We start from the raw sequence: 12,231 nt of genomic DNA, 5'->3' as shown, positions 1-12,231 counted from the left end.
CAAACACTGTAAAGTCTTGTTTTGTAACGAGGTTTTGTGATGAGGGGACAGAAAGCTCCGATTCCTCTGCTGTGGTTTGGTGAGACTTCAGATATCTGAAGTTGAGGAATTCAGCCCTGTTCGTTGCAGTCACATGACCGCACGAGTAATCACATTTAAAAGAGCCGGTTTGACGTGAAGCAGAGAGGGTATTCATCTGTCTTCATTGGGAGGGGGGGGTCTGCTGAATTATTTACTGGGATGGGTGGTGTGTATTTAAAGCTGAGATCGATACCACTGAAGGTCTGCTGGAGCCGCTGGAGGAAGGACGAGGTCGAAGCATAGAGGAGGTTTCGACCTTCAGCTGATGTCGATAAATTCAGCTATTTGCATTCATCAGTTTGGGAATTCATAGGGAGCATTTTACACTACGTTCCAACATCCAACAAGCTGCAGGCTTACATGCTTACAGAAGCAGCGGGTGGGCAGCTCAGTCGTTCACACAGACTGCTGCAGGCCAGTTCAAACTATGTTCTGACAACACAAACCTTTAACACAACTCTCAGCATCACAAGCTGAAGCTGAGGCGTCTCCTTCAGGGTGATTTACATCATACATCGTTATTTTCCAGATTAAGGTTTTTCCACTAATAAGACACAAAACAAGTTCTGGATCAAAAACAGGCCAGAAGAGGAAGAACATTAAACATTACTTGTAAAAAAAAAATGTTTCATTAGTTCAGCTTTGTGTTAAAATATAAATATTTCAAAGACATTTTTCACTAAATTACAAAACCTGAGTGAGAAAGAAAAATCATCTGAATCACCATCAAAGATTTCACCTAGAAAAATCTCCAACCAAACTTTTATTATATATATTCCTTAAACAGTATTCATTATAAATCAGCCCGAGCCCTCCTCGGTATCCAAGCAGCCCATCAGGGGTCCTCAGCCCACACTTTGGGTCACCATGTTAGAAAAAGTAACGCATGGACACAAACTGATTCATCTACACCCGAGTGACCTCTGCCACAAATCCAGCAGAAGGAAAAACGCTCAGGAGGAGGACATGAAATCTCTCTGCAGGGACGGAGGTGAAGAATCGTCCCTCTGTGCGCTCAGCTCCCATTTACTGCCTTTATTTATCTGCACAGAGGCTGGCCGCATGGAGGGGGAGGGGGGGAGGAGGAGGAGGGTGGATTGCATGTTTTCCTCCCTGGCTCAGCCACTCTGTCTCCAGGCTGCTGGGGGGAGAGGAGGAGGAGGGAGGCGAGGCAGACAGAAGGGAGCGCTGGAGATGTGAAACCCGATCTCCTTTCCTCCTTCCTACCTTCATCCCTCCTCCTCTTCCTCCTCCAGCAATGCCACCTCGCCAGAGAGCCTCTGAGACTCCGAGTAATCTGATCCCCAGCCTGCCAGACTGGAAACCCACTCCGAGAAAAGGATGGAGGGAGGGAAGGAGGAGGAAAAGGAGAGGTGGAAATAGAGCAGAGGAAAAGGGAGAGATCCCCGAGCTCAACCTCCGAGGGTGGAAAGTCTCCCAGGAGAGGGAAAACTGAGACGGAGCGCTGGGAAGGAGGAGAAACAGATGGGGGGGGGGGGGGGGGGGGGGGGAGCTCAGTGAGTTTGTAAAGCAGCTTTTAATAACAGAGCTGGGCCCGAAAAGGAGCCTGAACAACCAGAAGACTGCTTTCAGCTCTCCTGTGTGCTCGCTGCTCACCATCAGCCTGCCTCAGTGTTTAAGGTTATCGTGGAGAAATAACGCCAGCACCAGACAAACACCCCGAGCATCAAAACGACACAAACTGAGCATGAAAACCCTAAATCAGACGCCGCGAGCGTGTCGCACAGCAGCACGCCAACTTTAACAGAACATCTGATTCCAGCAGCGAGCTGGGCCGTGAGTTTTAAGGCCCCACCCACCACCGACCGCGTCACCTGACGTTGTAAAACCAGCGGCTAGCTGCCGTGTCACGATGATTCACAAATAATGAATCATTAACAAATCGCCTACAGTTTCTGCAGCCGCCTGCGCCTGATATTAATAATTTTGTGTTCTCGTTTATACTTTCTTCTGTTGGGCGACTGCACGGATGTGAAACAGCGACACACACGTCGCCAGCGTTTCCTCTGACCACCTCGTGGCTCACACCGCTCAGAGTCCCGGATCTTCTGTTATTCCAGTTTTATCCACAAAAACAATCAGACAGGCCAGAGCTGCCTGTTAGTCCACACACTGCTGCTAAAAATAATGGTTTGACTTTTGAACATTGAAGCTGGCAAACATGTGATGAGACTGTTGTCTACTGGTGGTGGTCAGAGGGCCCGGCCTCTGTCAGTGCGCCCCAGGGTGGCTGTGGCTACACTGTAGCTGCCATCACCAGTGTGTGAATGTGTGCGTGACTGGATGTGTAAAGCGCTTTGGGGTCTTTAGGGAGTAGTAAAGCTATACAAATACAGGCCATTTACCAAGAGCTGTTTACGACATCTTAAAAAGCCTCACAGACGTGTTTCAGATGAAGAGAAAAGTTTCTGCTGTTCATTTTTTTTTTCATCCATTATCTAATCCTATTTAACCCTTGTATGGTGTTCGGGTCTGTGAGACCCGTTTTCAGTTTTTCTCAAAAGAAAAATTAAACAATTAATTATTTTTTCAACCTGAAATTCATTGGCTTTGGCTTATTTTCTCTGAAGAACATAAATCTGAACTAATTTTCAATGACCTCATACTGTACCTCCCCCCACGCATTTACATTACATACAAGGTGTTCGGGTCCACTGGACCCAGGTCTAGTAAAAGTGTTGAAAGTGTAGGTCCTGTGTTCCCACACTCTGTCTTCCTCCTTTCTGGTGCTGCTGATAGTGTTTTCTTCCCCTCCTGCTCCGCACAAAGTTGCAGCATTGTTGAAAATTCAACTACCAACACCGTCTGCTCTTACATTCCCGCACATTTTACCCTCTTTCTTGAGGGATCCAAATTTTATTTTCTCATACCCTGTCCCACCTGCAAATTAGGGGCATAATACTATAAATAAGACTTTGCCAGTGTGGTTCTTTATCACAACTGATCAAGATGGCAAAAGATTATCTGCTGCGAGGGCCATCTGATTGATTTTGGAAGAGAGAGGAGCTTCGGATGATGATGTTGACAAAGAGGTTTCAGAATATTTCACATTTCTGAAAATTCAGAGTCTGACAGTGACTTTGAAGAAGAGGATGAGGTTGAGCACCATTTAGTAACAAAACGAAGACGAGTACCCCATCTGCAGCCAGCTCCAGGACCAGAACAAGCCCACCAGACAGCAAGTGAAGAAATATGGATGTCAATAACTGGTGACATTGAATGGTCTTCTTGCCCAAGAAATGAGCCACCCTGCAGAGCTGCTACTGTGATAAGCCAGGGCCAACACGGCTGGCAGTTACTCATGTGCAGGACATCAAGTCTTCATTTGAGCTTTTCATCCCAGATTCCATCCAGAAAATTATTCTGGATTGCAGTAATCTAGAAGGAAGGTGTGTTTTTGGAGAGAGGTGGAAGGAGATGGACCAAATGAATCTAAGAACCCCAAAGGCCTACTTTGGGGTTTTTATCCTTGCAGGAGTTTTAAGGTCCAAAGGGGAATCCAAAGAATCCCTGTGGGATGCAGAAACCGGCAAGAACCTATCCGTGCATCAATGTCTCTGGAAAACTTCCACAAAATTTCCAGGATTATCCGTTTTGATAACCGAGACGACAGACCAGCTCAACGGCAGAGAGACAAGCTAGCTGCCATCAGGACAGTGTGGGATAAGTGGGTGCACCACCTCCCCCTGTTTTACATCCCTGGGCCTAATGTCACCATTGATGAGCAGCTGATCCCATTTAGTTGTGAAACATATTGCTTCACGTGTAAATGTGTTGTGTCTTTACACTCACTCCACTTGATTATAACGGATTTATTTTTTTATAACATTTTATAAAAAAAAAACAAAAACCGAGAAGCACATTCATTCATAAATGTGATCTAACAAAGGTAAAGGGAAAAATTAACCATGTTTGCTGTTCATGTGGTTTGTAATTGGGATGAAGTAAACATCTGTTGAGTAATTTAACATAAAATTGTTTGATAGTGTTAATTTGGAAAGCCAAAACTCTAGCGGGTCCACCAGACCCATGAACACTGGCTGAGTAACAAAAATATGAACACCACACAAGGGTTAATAACAGACAAACCAGCAAAGTAACGCGTTCTTCCACCCGAGCCACACGGCGAGTCTGAGTTTTAAAATTCAAATACAAGGACAGGGCTTATCTGTGGGACAACAAACTTCAAAAGTCAGATTTATCTCCATCATCTTCTTTTCTTTATAGTTTGAACACAAAATTCCCACAAACACAGTCTGACGTGTGTGCAGGGATGGCATTTTCCTGTATCACAGACTCAAACTGGGATTTTTTAGCCATACCACATCAACCACCATCACAGCTACGGCCCGTCTCCAGGGTGATTCACCTCCTCTGGTTTTCTTTCTGAGCGCCTGAGAAGACATAACCGAGGGCGCGGTGACTCACGTTGCGGTCACGACGATATACCTGCTGCTCGGTCCGTGGCTTTTTGTCAGACCCGGGGACCACGAGTAGCCGTTTCCCACGTTGAGCAGTTTCAAAAATGGTGGTTTTGATTTTCGTGATTTAGACGCGCTCGTGACTCATCGAGTGACGCCACTGACCAGCCAATCGATGGCATGCAGCCTGACAACGTCACATTTTAATATCTGTACGAATCGCTTTGGGACCCCTGGCGAGCAGGTACTATGACCTAATGGAAAACCCTGAAAACCGCGGGGAGTCGATCCGAGCAGGTACGAATGGGAACGGGGCTCAAGTGTAGTGGTGCAGGCCGGGAACAGAGACGGGAGCAAGCTCGTGGGGGAAAGAGAGGAAATGATTGAAAACGTCAAACGAGCACGTGGCTGCATTTCAGTGATACTCAGACTGCAGAGCTGAGCAATGACAACATCAGCAGCTGGATAAAGGTTTCCAACTGGTCCTTCAACTCACGTGTTCTCCATAGTAGCAGAAATGCATAAAAATGAGGCTTTTATGAAAACACTGAATAAAAATGACTTCTTGAAAGACAATAAATGTACAGTTCAGTATACGAAGTGTGTTTGAATGGCAGAGATGAGCCATGGCTGAACGGGACTCACAGGCCTGAGTGTGCACTTCAGAATTATTCAATGTTTTAAGTTCAGCTAAAGTCAGTTTTATTTGCAAAGGACCAACTTACAAGAAACAGTCACATTTAAGGTGTTTTATACTGTAAATACTGACAGCCCAACAATCAGACGACCTCCTGTGAGCAAACACTTGGTAACAGTGGGAAGGAAGACCTCCCTCAGGCTGCGTCCACACTGGCCCAGATAGATTTGAAAATGGCGTTTTCGTCTGAAAACGCTCCGCGCCCACACTAGCGTGTTCAGTTGTTTTCACAGAGTTGTGCGTCCACACTGAAATGGCCGAAAACGCTTACGTTCCAGTGCTGCACATGTGTGAAGCGCAAGAAGATTTGCCCTGCCTCATTTCTGTCTGCCGCTTATTTACTTCCGTCTCTTTGAAACGTGGCAGCAGAATGTTGAGGAAAAGCACCGAGTTTGTTAAATGGACTCACAATGAGGTGGAGTCGTTGCTGCGAGTAACACAAAAGTACAAAGTTGCAAAAGCGAGTGAGAATTAGAAAAAGGAAGAAAAGCTCTGGAGCAGACTGATATGAAGTCTCCGTTTTCTCTGTCCACACTGCGACACATAAGCACCTTCAAATGTATTCGTTTTCGAGAGCGTTTTCAAAACGCTGTTTTTTCCTTCGGGGAAAACGCCGTCTCAGTGTGGACGGGCGGCCAAAACGGAGAGAAAACAGTGTGTTTTCAAACAAAGACGCATTAGTGTGGACGTAGCCTCAGGCTCAGGAAGGGGAGGCCATCTCAGACTGCTTGGAGGTTGGGAAGGTTGTGTGACCTGGACCCCATTCACAAAAGAGCTCACTAATGCCCCCTCCCCTTTTGTTTGATAAAAAGTCAAACTTTCAAAATAAAAGCGTGAGGCTTGTCCGTGATTAAACGGACGACTGTTTGAAGATGACAAACACACCTTTGCACACTTGGCTAAGAAAATGTAATCTGTGGCTGCACAAGGACACAGGGTTCAGCTACCCTGCAAGACTCCATTAGCATTAACTGGTGTTTTTCTGTACACTGGTCTGGTCCCAGTGCAGAGGACTGGTGTCATTTTATAAGTATAGATCATTTAATTATGGGATAACAGAAGAAATCACAAATCCCTGGGAACGTCTTTAGGTTTCAAGAAGACAAAAAGAATTAAAAAACAAAACAAAAACAACTTTCACTTGAAACTTTAAAGAGTTTTTTATGTTTCTTTTTGTTTTAAACTATAAACATGACTCAAAAAATAAAGATTCAGTGGTTTTATGACACAAAGAGGAGGAGGTGGTGGAGGAGGCGGCGACTGCCAGTCTTATCTTTTTCAGACCCCCCCCCCCCCTTCTCTCTCTCTGTTTCTCTTGTTGTGGCCTCGCTCACTCGCCTGCTGTCAGTGTTATTTCGGTTACAGCGATCTGGGCTTGGCTGAGGAATGTACAGCTGCCTGACATACGGATAATACTAGATTTTAATTTCTAACACCCCCTCTCTGCCCTGCCGTGTGCCTCTGCTCCCTATCAGGGAGGAGGAAGAGGAGGCGGCCTGCAAAGGTAGAGGCTGTGAGAGCAACAACGACATCGATGCTTTCTGTAGACCTTTTTAAAATACAGGAAACTTAAATGATGCTTTATATTTATTATAACAGAGTACGTGAGGCTGCAGGCAGGAAAAAGGAACCTGAAGACATCATTTGGTGGTTTCAGCCGTTTACACTGTGGAGGTTTGGATGCGTGCACAGACTGTCTGGTTTCTGTTTGTTAGCATCTCAAAGCTAACTACTCAACAGACCACAGACGGACATCCAGCTTAGACACCCTTAGACTTTAAACACAACACTCTTTAAAGACTTTGGATGCACTAAACAGAACTCAGACACAGTTAAAGCTTCTAAACATGTTAAAAACCCCTACAAGGCTATATACACCTTTACAGATTCTACAGGCTTTTAAAAATACTCAAACAGGCATTAAACAATATTAAAAGATTCTGTACCATTAACAGAGTTAAAGACGCAGCAAAAGACAAAACAAAGAAGACGACCCAGAGGGTTGGCATCTACTTTCGGCAACATTTCTAAAGCTTCTTCTTCCTGATTGTCACTGAAGACCTTTTAATGACCCATATGCAGGAGGCAGATAAATGCCAGCAGCCAGGTCTCACAGGGGCAGCCAAACAGGTTTTCCTCCTCTCCTCAGCAGCCATTAAAAGACGCCACCTAAAGCGATGCGGGTCAAAAATGTTTATCTGAGGCCCATTCGAGGCATCAGCAGTCGGCTTACAGTGAAAATAATATGTGTGTTATTATCCCTGCATCCATATTCAGTAAGCAAACATGCAAACAACCAGGAAATCAGCACCAAACACCCAAATACTCGTGTATTTTGTATATCTAAAGGTTGTGGTCTAATAATCAAACAGACGGTCGTTAGCATGTACGAGGATCGCTTCATGCAGGATTTTACTGCAACCATCCCAACACGCTGCAGATCTCATGCCACAAACTCTTCAGGCGATGTTCGACCATGTGCCTCTATAATCATATCATCGGCACCAACGCTGGTATAAAACTTGGACTGATATTATAGCGTCATGTTGTCATGTTTAAGTTCCCTAATGTGTGCAACAGCAAGACAAGGCCAGACATGTCTGAGAGCGAGAGCAGCCTGTGATGATGATGATTTAGTACCTAAAGCAGGAGCTACTTCAACACCCAGCACACACCATCGAGCAGATGCTGCAAATCACATGTAAACACATGTAAACTCCAGTGCTAACGCCTCGTCACTGTCTGTAAAGTCGCTGCTTTTACATTTACAGACGCTGCTGCAGAGATGCAAGCATCACTGGTAGGATGATCCCAAATGTTCTAGAAATATTGGGACATAACTCATATTGCCCACTCCTGCTGTAAATTAAACTAATGTTTGGCAATTTCATGTCATTCACCCACACAAGGCGGGCAGTTCGGGCTTCAGTGTTTTCCCTGCACATCTGGACTCGCTCTGCCTCCAGAGCCAAAAACGCTTCAACAGTTATTTTTACATTTCACACTAACGTCTGACACAACGACTCTGAAAACCTCACATCACATTTCATCTTAAGAGAATTCTAAGGACTCTAAAGACCACTTGGATTAAATTATTATTGTTGTGACGTTAAATCTCCTCTTTATTATTTCTGCATTGGTCATCAATGATCAAACACGACAGGGGTGAGTAAACGCACATATGAGCTGAACATGACAGAGCATCGTTAAAGAGCTCACACACCGTTTTTACTGAATAAAACAAACTGGTCCAGGTAACTGTGCTCGCTTTTACCCACATACTTCTCCTACAGTGTCGGCCTCGTGTTTGAGATTTTCATATGAGCAAACACCCTGAGAGTCTGTGCTGCAACGAAACCTGGAGGACGTCTACTGAATCAAGGCCACAGATGAATGTGCCTCATGATTGGGCTGTTCCAGTAATGGTTTTATATACAGGTGATTAAACTGTTCCCAGTATGAGCTGCCAGATGTGGTTGAATGTTAGATCCTGCAGTTTAACAGAAACCGTGAGTTAAAAATCAAGCCCCCCCCCCCCCCAAATGTAAAATGAGTTTGACACACCTGGATTAGAGGACGGCTTCACTGTTTCACACAGTGCTGGGCAGGTGGATGTGCAGGTGTTTAGTTTTTTATTAGAGAAAGGTGTGAATGACATCACATTAAAGGTGCTCAGGAATCAGCTGCCTCTCCGGGAACTCTTTCATCCTGCTGTTGCACTACAGCAGCACTTTTTTAAGCTGATTTAAAATCTGTGATGTCTGATAAACAGATTATTGGAAAGATTACTCCCATGTCCGCGCATTTTAAAAATAGGAAATGGCCTTAGTTTAAATTTAAAGTATTTTAAACAAGTACTTTAAGATTTTTTTAAGGAGGTACAAGAAAATAAAAGTGACTCTTTCATGCTGCCTTATAAAACCTCTCAGATTGCAAAGACATAAAAGCCGCGATAGTTAATCGATTAGTCGATCAGTGAACTGTATTGATTATGAGCTGCAGACACGTGAACGATTAAAAGCGAGAAACATGGCGGAATAAACAAGAGACAGAACTAAGATCAAAACCACCTTAAAACACGCCGAAGCAGCCTGGAAACCTGGAGCTCACAGGTGGCTTTACCTGACTGCTCAGGTGGGTCAAAAATCAGAGTTTAAAGCAGGTAAACATACAGAAACACGGCTGCCCAGCCCACGATGCTAACCAGGTTAACAACACTGAAGGTCAGCAACGAAAAGCGCCGTAAAAAAACTTTGACAACAAACTTTAACCAGTTTTTCTTCTTCGTTTCAGCACCTTAAACCCGCTCAGAGCTAACTCGGAGCTAGCAGCGCTAACAGGAATGCGGCTAACCGAGCTGGAAACAAATTCTCCCGAAACAAACTTCACCAAACGCCCCCGAAAACACCCCTACACCCCAAAATAGTCCGAATCTAGGGTTTAAATAAAGCCCCTGTGAGTTTAAAGCGATAATCTGTCACTTTTTAAATCAAAAACGAGCCAAATTTCTGCTGCAGCAAAACTACAGCCAACTTTTTTTTTCCACGACAGCAGTTAGAGAAGGAGGGGATGCGTCTATCTGCTGGCACAGAAATAAAATCTGTACACGGATAAAATTTAATTCTCATTTTTTAACTTACATCCACAGTTAAACACACTAAAATTATTTTACACCCACACACACACACACGGGTCTACTTAAAGCTGCTTCACTGAAAAATAAAAATCCTAAGGGAGTGCGTGTGCTCCAGTAAATAGACGACGCTCAGATCCGCCGTCTGGACTGAAGTTTGGGATCGTTTGACTCACCTTTCTTCCTGTGTCTTTACTGTCTCCTGGATGTTCGAACCTTTTTCCCCCGCGTTACTTCATCCTGTAAGTCCGGTTCGAGCTCGCGCCAGCCTCCGTTATCCCGCACAGAAATCTATATTTCCAGACGTTTTTCGTTGGCGTCCCCCGCTCCGTGCGCTCCGCTCGCCTCTGCGGGTTTGCGCTGCTGTTGGACAGAAAAGCGAATACCAGGCAGAGATCGTCTCCTGGTCTCGCGATGACTCACTGTGCAGCACAAAACACCCAGCCGAACTTCCGGTCGGAACGAGGGGTGTGTGGAAAATTTGCACGCGCTCACTGTTTCACCTCTCAGGTAACTTCAGAGGACCTGAGGTTTTGAGTGGCCCAGGTGTGAGGCTCTCGCGTTCTCCTATTTTCACTCCTTAAAAAAACCCAAACAATTATTTTTCTATTTTCTTCCTTTTTCTCTTTGTCCAGCATTATTTGCATCCTGTGTACCTGAATGACCTGCAAGTTAGAACATGTGTGTAGTATGAAGGATTCATTAATAAGTGCAATGTTATGCGTGCAATTGAACTGAATTTGCTGGAGGAACCCACCCGATGGATTAATAAAGTTTTATCCAATCCAATCTAATCCAGTACTAGGAAGTGTATTACCACCCTCACTATGATTGCTACATTCCTTCCTTTATTTCTATTTTCCTTTTTTTATTTGCTTTGTCTATATCTTGTAAAAAGTGTAACTTGACCTGGAGGGCTCTGCACAATAATTCCAGTGTGCATGGACTGTTGGTCCTGTGCGCAAATTGCAAATAAAAACCTTCAATCTAGAAATAGAATTACCTGGTCCTGATCATCAGAATCAGAAGACTTTATTTATCCCCAAGGGGCCAATTAACCAACAACAGAGCAGCACAACGCTGAAGACAAGGACAATAAGAAGAGGCAAAAGGAGTGAGATAATAAATAAATAAAAGTATATGGACAAATAAATGAGTGCCTCAGTGGTTGTGATTTGGCTTATGTTAATGAACTATGACATAAATCATCACGTTCGTTATGACTATAAAGAACTGTCTTCTTTTGGTATTTTCGGGGGCAAAGGAAACACATGTTGTAAAATCTCATTCTAATTATTTCAGTCTCAATGATTCAGCAAAATAAAAAATAAAGAAAGTATAAATGCTGAGCTTCACCATTGCAAACAATAATAATAATACTATTATATGAGGTATATGTAATACTGATTCAAATGCTAATTTAAAACAATAAATAAAATGTTATTAATTCAAAACATGGTATTTGATGATACAAATGTATGTTTGGGCTTCCTGTCGGTTCTAAAAGCTGAGCGACATATTTTCTTTTTCTATCTTTACAAAAACACATAAATACACAATCCTCCGAGTCAGCATCGTATCTGAGGTTTTTTTATACATCTGGAAAGTTGATTTAAAAATAATTTATAAACTTACTTTATATTTTTAGCCACTGGCAATCTGGGGCTTTAACAAAAATAACTGCCTAGAAAGTCAGTGATGTAGTCTAAGAGCTGTTTTTGGTGGCAGAGTGAGATCTCTTCCCTTCTTCACTCCTCTCTGAGTCCAATCTCTGCTGCTCAAAAACCCGCAGGCTTTTATTTTGAAATGCAATCAGGAGAGGGTACTAGCTCCATCTGGTGGCTCCAAAACGAACAGCATTATCATCGCTCAACAAGAACGACGATCGTTATCATGATGACGATGGTCAGACGATGAGGATGATGATGAGTATGATGTGTGGGTGTGACAGTCATGTGTTTCGTTTGGAGTTACAGAAAACTGATGACAGATAAAAATGAAAGAGATTTGTTTCTCTGAATATTTGCTGCCTCCAAACCATCAACGTGTCTTTTAGACCCCATTCCTACAAAACTGCTCAAAGAAGTCCTGCCATTAATTAATGCTTCGATCTTAAATATGATCAACCTATCTCTAATAATCAGCTATGTACCACAGGCCTTCAAGCTGGCTGTAGTTAAACCTTTACTCAAAAAGCATCTCTAGACCCAGCAGTCTTAGATAATTATAGGCCAATCTCCAACCTTCCTTTCATATCAAACATCCTTGAAAGAGTAGTTGTCAAACAGCTAACAGATCATCTGCAGAGGAATGGTTTATTTGAAGAGTTTCAGTCAGGTTTCAGAGCTCATCACAGCACAGAAACAGCTTTAGTGAAG

General features: G+C 43.7%; 1 protein-coding gene across 7 annotated transcripts in view; it reads right to left on the bottom strand.

Moving 5' to 3' along the window:
- LOC101467782 (bone morphogenetic protein receptor type-1A) overlaps positions 1–10,244 on the bottom strand; it is a 39,621-nt gene extending 29,377 nt beyond the window's left edge. For 6 of the 7 annotated variants that reach the window (XM_076891396.1, XM_012916213.5, XM_023155703.3 and 3 more), the window contains exon 1: positions 10,030–10,244. The gene's annotated coding sequence lies outside the window, so the exon portion shown is untranslated. The remainder of the gene's footprint in view (positions 1–10,029) is intronic. The other variant, XM_004575769.5, reaches the window with a different exon arrangement.
- Between the last annotated feature and the right edge of the window lie 1,987 nt (positions 10,245–12,231).

The sequence above is a fragment of the Maylandia zebra genome, linkage group LG13, assembly GCF_041146795.1.
Source record: "Maylandia zebra isolate NMK-2024a linkage group LG13, Mzebra_GT3a, whole genome shotgun sequence".
In the NCBI taxonomy this organism is placed as follows: domain Eukaryota; kingdom Metazoa; phylum Chordata; class Actinopteri; order Cichliformes; family Cichlidae; genus Maylandia; species Maylandia zebra.
Note: the sequence above shows the minus strand (reverse complement) of the source record. Positions and strands in the feature narration are given on the sequence as shown.